The sequence below is a fragment of the Sapajus apella genome, unplaced genomic scaffold, assembly GCF_009761245.1.
Source record: "Sapajus apella isolate SASKATOON/1434 unplaced genomic scaffold, GSC_monkey_1.0 scaffold7, whole genome shotgun sequence".
In the NCBI taxonomy this organism is placed as follows: domain Eukaryota; kingdom Metazoa; phylum Chordata; class Mammalia; order Primates; family Cebidae; genus Sapajus; species Sapajus apella.
In genome coordinates, this window is record NW_022436947.1 from 19,565,924 (window position 1) to 19,573,006 (window position 7,083).

General features: G+C 37.4%; 1 long non-coding RNA gene across 1 annotated transcript; it reads right to left on the bottom strand.

Annotated features, from left to right (window-relative positions):
* Window positions 1–1,592: 1,592 nt before the first annotated feature.
* On the bottom strand, window positions 1,593–6,685 carry LOC116550012. The gene is made up of 3 exons (XR_004268201.1): window positions 6,672–6,685; window positions 6,380–6,382; window positions 1,593–1,703 (listed from the first exon to the last, which is right to left on the bottom strand). It is a non-coding gene; the product is annotated as an uncharacterized LOC116550012 (long non-coding RNA).
* Window positions 6,686–7,083: the final 398 nt, after the last annotated feature.

The following is a 7,083-nucleotide window of genomic DNA, read 5'->3' on the forward strand; positions in this document are numbered from 1 at the left end:
TCCTGCTGATCTATATAATTCACACTGTTTTAGGGAGGTAGATCAATGACGCAATATTTATGCTACCTAATAACTTTTCATATCCTACTCTGCATAGCATGATATTCAAAGCTCTTACTATTCACAACCAGGCTCAAGGAGCCTTCCCAGCTCATCTCAAACCATTTCTGTTCTTCTTTTTGTCCCCCTACCATTACTTCAACTGTAAAATCATATTCCCAAAAAAGATGGAAGGTCATAGAAAACTTTTCATTAGATAGTCTCAGGTATTTCTTTAAAAATGTCAAATAATGTGTACAGTATTATCCCAGTTTGAAGAAGCACGTATATAACCAGAAAAAAAGAATACTCACCAAAATATCACCAATAGGTGATTTTTATTTTCTTCATGCATTCTCTATTTTTTCAATATCATGAATAAAAAATGTATTGTAACAAAAAATGTACAACATTTTTATAACAGCTGTTACACCAATGTAGCTATTGGCATGTTTACCAATTTCTCTGCCATTTGCTCTAAAAGAGAAACGAGGTAGTTGGAGTCATAGTGATAATGTCAGGGGTGGATGCAGCACAAATATCATGGATTTGTCATTTGAGGTGAAAAACTTAAACTGAATTCCTTTTTGTTTAGATAGCAGTACTTCCTCTGGCAACAAACTTGTGTAATACTGGACTGAGCTAAAACCACATCCTTTCTCTCTAGTTTTTCATTTACAGAGGTGAAATAAAGCACATTAGGTATCTTAATGCTCTCTCGACCAAGGACTCTGTTAAGCCTGTCTCAGCTGGAAGTAATTCTCTGTACATATCTCAGAATCATAATGAAAATAATCCCTGTCCTGAAAAATAAATGCATGTGATGTAGAGATCATAAGCACAAAAGGAAAAAATATGACGTCATTAACCATCTTGACCCCAACCAATTGTAACCTCACTTACCTTCATATTATCTTTTTCTTTCTTATTTCAACCTAATGCTATCTCAGTCAAAGTTCTGAGCTCTTAGCACCATTAGAAGCAGTCTTAAGAACATGTAATTTACACAGATAAAGGATTTTAATGCCAAAGGGTTTTACAAAATATCCGATAAGAACCTACATTTCCAAGTTACGTTAAAAGATCAATGCTTTTCCTTTTCTTTTTAAGTATACCCTTAACTGTAAGGTTTTTTTTTTTCTTTCTAGAAGATTATCCTGTTTCTATATCTAAAGATCCTCCTTTATATTTGTATCTCAACTGTCTTCACTACCTTCCCCTAGTCTCCCAGGAGCTCTTCAAAAAGACTCTTGGAGTCAACAAAATCTTAAAAGGAACATTAAGGTCTTCTGTTCCAACTGCCTCATTTTATTACTGATGAGGAAACTGGAGACCACAGTGGTTAAGTGATTTGCTGATGGCTACAGACATGATTAGCAGCAGAAGAAGATAGAGATTTGGGTCTCCTGATTCCACATGGGTCCTCCTTTCATCATACCTTATCTCCAAGAAATCAGAAAGTTCTTTATAAGGCAAAGGCTTCTCAAAAGAAGCCATTGTTGTGAACATATCAGAGAAAACTTACCTCTCAAGAAAGGCAAGGCCCCCCTCCCTTTTTTTTTTTTAAATACTAGTCAAGTGCAGTAGTGAGAAGGGGGGAAAGAGTAGAATAAGGAGTTTTATCTGTAACTGACTGTCAACAATCAATTGAGATAACTTACTATCTTCGGACCAGCTGGCAGGGCCCTTTTATCCAGACTTACTGGGTTCTCCTTGAAACTGAAGGTCTCTATGACGTTAATAGTAGCCATTCATTAAAGGGCTACTGACCACTGTGTTATAATATGCATCATCTCCATCTTCAAAGCAGTTTTCAAAGTATCTATCAAAGTCCCCAATTCACTGATAAGGAGACTGTATCATTGATGGGCTTGAGCAATTTGCCCAAGATACTACAGCTGAAAATAGCAGAGTCAGGATTCAAACCTGTCTCTTTTTTTCTACATTTTATTAATTTTTTTGTATTATACTTTAAGTTCTATGATACATGGGCAAAACATGCACGTTTGTTACATAGGTATACATGTGCCATGGTGGTTTACTGCATCTGTTAACTCATCATCTTCATTAAGCATTTCTCCTAATGCTATCCTTCCCCTAGCCTCCCACCCCCCAACAGGCCCTGGTGTGTGATGTTCCCCTCCCTGTGCCCATATGTTCTCATTGTTCAACTCCCACTTATCCGTGAGAACATGTGGTGTCAAGCCCACATCTTAAATGCCTTTTGCAAGAGTTACTTCTCCTTCCATCATGCCACATCCTAACTCCAAGGACAAAATAATTTACCTATGCTGTCTTTTGAAACACAGGAAAAAAAATTTAAGGTTTGCAACAAAACGTATATCCATAGTATACTGCTCTTGATTTCATTCATTAATTCATTCATGAGGCATTGAAAACACAGACATTAACGCAACATTTCAGAAAGAAACCTAAAGTAAATGTACAGTATGTTCAGCAGAGCCACCAAATATTCACAGGTTTTGGTTACTCACTTAACATATTATGTTGTTCTGGGCTGTAAACTTAAGAGAAAAAGAAACTTAAAAAGACTCGGAAGACAGCAAGATGATTAAATGGTTGGAAAGCGAAGAAGGGAAGTATTTTGTCAACTTGAGAGGAAGCAACATAATAATAGTTTTCCAGTGTATGAAAGATTGTTATCCTGACAATGATGACAGACCATTTTCCACTTTCAAACAAAATTAGACAAAAACAAATATAACAAAACACAAAGAGTTTGGCTAAATATATTTAATAGTTGCTAGATGAGAGATTTAAAAGTTTGGCTTAATTTATAGGAAAAAAGATAATAGAATTTCAAGGGCAGTAGAATTGGTAACTCTGTAAGACTACAAAGTAGTGGTTACACATGGTAAAGCGGTGACTTTCTCTAAGTAAGGTACAAATGAGGAGCAAAATGGGGACAAAATTAACTTCAAAGTCCCTGACATCTCCATGGTTTATAAAATGAGACATTTTAATATCGCTATGTTATTAAATGTCTAATCTTACCACATCCCACCTAAAATTATTCTAATTATTCCAGACAGTCTTGCCAACATTTTCATGAGCATAACATCTTGGGTGCTGCAGCCACAGCTCTCTTCTCTCTCCTGTTTGCATGTGATTTGGAGCAGGTGGTTTGCTGTCTGTGCAAGCCAGCAAGCAGCTCCACTAGCCCGAGGACAGTTCTCTAAGAAGGTCGTAGGGATGAGCAGTGAAAAGCACAGCACACAGAAGCTGAAGGGGGAACACACAGAACAGGTAAAAGGGACCAGAGGGGGTCTTGATAGAGCACCAACAGTGTTCACAATTATGGGAATTATGGGTGAGCTGCTTTATCATTTGATTTTCATTCAACCAGTCGGGTAGTAGCCATCCAATAAATACTGGCTCATTGAGGCAGCTCTTCTTTCCGTAGCTCTGTTCCCTGACACTGGTGAACTGACTTGACTTTTTCTACCAAAAGCACTGCCATAGTCATGATAACTGTAACCTTAAATAACAGCTGCTCCTTCTGATAATCTCAGTTGTTGGAATTTCAGGGCAAGAAAGAGGAACAAAGGAAACTGCAGGGCAAATAACTTGAGATATGGCTGTGATTCAGAGCAGTGACAAGTCATGGAGATTTCTCTCTCTCTGGCTTTTCTGAGAGATATAGAAAGTGGGTAGAGGAGGGAGGACTGAGTCTTGAATACCATTCTAATCTCCTCTCTCTCCTATTTCACTGTTCTTTCTGACGCGAGAACCTGCACAAAGAACAGACTTGGGGCCTAAGTGTCCAAGATATTAAAGATGTAGAAATCACATGTTAGGAGTGGGGCAATTGTGCAGCCACAGAGCAACCTGCTGCTCATCGTTCATCATTCCTACTCACCAAATAGAACTGACCCATTAGGCCACTTAAACAAGTTATTCAGGTTCCAGATTCTACATGCCTTCCAACTCTCAATCAACCACTCATTTATTTCGTTAGTCTTACTGCTGATGAAATTGTTTTTTTAAATATATTCCAAGCGAAGTTTGACTCTCCAAAATCATTTACTATCCCCAGAGCACCTGGAAAAGCATTTATCTGATGAAGTTTTGTTAATTTTTATGCTCCGATAACCATAAATGGGCCACAGTGAATTTTATCAAAGCTTCCAAAACAAGAAGAAATAAAAAGTTACGGATTGAAACTAAAAATTACTTAGAAACTTAGAGCCAGTAGGGATTAAGAATGTTAGAATGAAAGTGCTTTCTCAACCAGAACACTCCTGTCAAGACATGATAATAAAAATGTTCACAGTAATAGAGATGATATTTCTACTTGGCACAATCTAAACAAAAGAAACAATCTTTTTCTAGAAGTACATGTCTTTATCCAGGCATTTAGGTGTTTCTTCAGACAAAGAAATGTCACTTTTTATTGCTTATGAAATATTGAATTTGTTAGATTAAATATTTTAGTTTGATTTCATTTTACAGAACGTGAGACTATTTTCTTACAGATGAGTAAGCCCATGGATGGATGGCATGTGTAATTTGATATTGTGATTGTTTTACAATATAAGTGAGCTAACTGACATGCAATATTTAATTCATTTCCCCATTGTGTTTAAATTTTTTAAAAGAAAAAAATTGAAAAGACTTAAAGCCAGCTGCAAATCTAATTACCATGAACTCTCAGGGATTGTCCCAATTCTATTGTCATACTAGAATGCTCTAATATTAAGTATTATACAAAGTAAGTGGGCCATAGCTAAAGCTGAAGAACAGTTTTTGACATTTAGAAATGGTCATTGCTGTAGTGGAATTTGACTTGGTATGAAAATATGATTTAGTGTAAAGTTTGCTGTTTTTCATTTGCCAGGAAATTGTTCACCAAACAGCTATAAAATTAATTTACAGTGGTATGTTAATGGAAGGGTACAAAAGTAATATACAATGGTTAGATTATACATAATTCTTTAAAGGAATAATAACATTTGTGCATGATATTTACTTATTTTTAAAGAATCTTTCAAAAACAGAGAGGGGAAGCTTAAGCTGTCTTTGAAAAGCCAAAACAAATACATCATATAGTTGAAAAAAATGAAGAGTACATATGTACATACACACACACATACACATAAGTATATATACACATATACACACATTAATGAGTATAAACATGTACACACATACACACATTAATGTGTATAAATGTGTACACACATCTATAGCTATCTGTCATCTGTATATCTTTCTATATAGATATGTAAGTATACACAGGTGCTAGAAGTTTAGAAGAAGACATCTCTTCCCATGGAAGTGAGAATATGACATCTTCCCTTTAGGAAATATCTGAAGAGGTAGAGTTTACCGTGACTTTAAAATGAGTATCCAAAGTGATAGAGAGAATCTTTAGACTGTGGAATACAAGTGAGACAAACTCAAGATAAGTTTAAGTGGTCCCAGTGCAGATAGAAAATGTGTTTTGTCTCCCAGGGCATAGCTCAAAAAGACTGAAAGCATGGTTTCAGAATGGCAGTATAGGCAGGATGAGTGTGGTGCCCAAGGAAATGCTCATGGAGGCTGCATAACCTGGAGGTGTGCAGAGAAATCAGCCAGAGAGTTCTTGGCTGCTGAGAAGGCACAAGAAGCAGAAAGCAGATGACACACTCAAAGGAACCAAATCAATAGCAGCTGAGTGGTGGCCAACAGATTCCATGAAATGACTGAGGATCTGAGTTTCCCATACCTGGATAATTCTTAAGCCTTATACTACGTAGCTCAACAGAGGGGTTAAGGAAGAAAAGCAGAAATCAAGCCATATTTGCCAAGTGAGTTTTGTAGCTATAAAACTCATGTTAGCTAGACACAATTACACAATGATCCATTCATTCATTCAACAGCATTTTTTGTGGTGGAATTTTGAAACACTGATATCACCTTTCAGAAGATAGTCACTATGGTAGGTTCCATAAATATAAAGATTAGTAAGAACAGGACCCTGTTCTCAAGCTGGTTATGGACTAATACAGCAGAAAAGTATGCATGAACAAATAGTTGCAATATAGAGCAATATGTGCTTTAATGGATTTATGTCAACAGTGCAGTGAGAACATAAAGGAAACACAAACATCGCTTCTTGGAGGGGTGTGTAGGAAAGTTTCATAGTACAGGAGATGCTGAGTTGGTATTTTTAGGATTTTAGACAAGAGATTAAGTATTTTTCCAGATGTAAGAAACAACAAAGAGCAAAGCCTTACCTATTTGTGACAACATAGAGAGTTACAAAACAATGAAAATGTTCTAGAATGAATGGGGAGTAGCTCCCAGTTGTGGAAAATAATGTTGGAGTGGTAGGCACAGACTGACATTGTAGTTTCTTACATGCTAAGCTGAGGAGTTCACTTCTTGTTTTTTGTATTTTTTGATCAAGAAAATATTGAATGGTTCTTAAGTGATTGTTAAATTACGAAATTTGGGTTAGAGAGTTACTCATGACTTGTTTTAATCACCTCCTATTCACCCCATTAGTGAAAGAGGGACCTCACCCTAACACACAACACTGGACAGAGGACAGTAGTTTATTAGTCACAAACACTCACAGCCCAGAGCAGGAGGACATCACACACTACCCAGGACCACACAGGGGTTACACGGAAGAGCACAGTGAACCAACAGGGACTGTATGAGGCAGGTTTGCAGTATGGAGACAATGGTGTACTCCTAGGTTACCATGAAATGATGTATTTGGCTTGGTTGAATAATTCTGTGGCCTGGCAGGGAACAGAAACCCATTGTTCAGGCCAGGTGCAGTGGCTCACACCTGTGATCCCAACACTGGAAGTCCAAAGCAGGTGGATTACCTGAGGTCAGGAATTTGAGACCAGCCTGACCAACATGGCAGAACCCCATCTCTACTATAAATATAAAATTAGCCAGGCATGGTGGCACACGCCTGTAATCCTAGCTACTTGATAGGCTGAGGCAGGAGAATCGCTTGAACTCGGGAGGCAGAGGTTGCAGTGAGCTGAGATCACGCCATTGCACTCCAGCCTGGGCAACAAG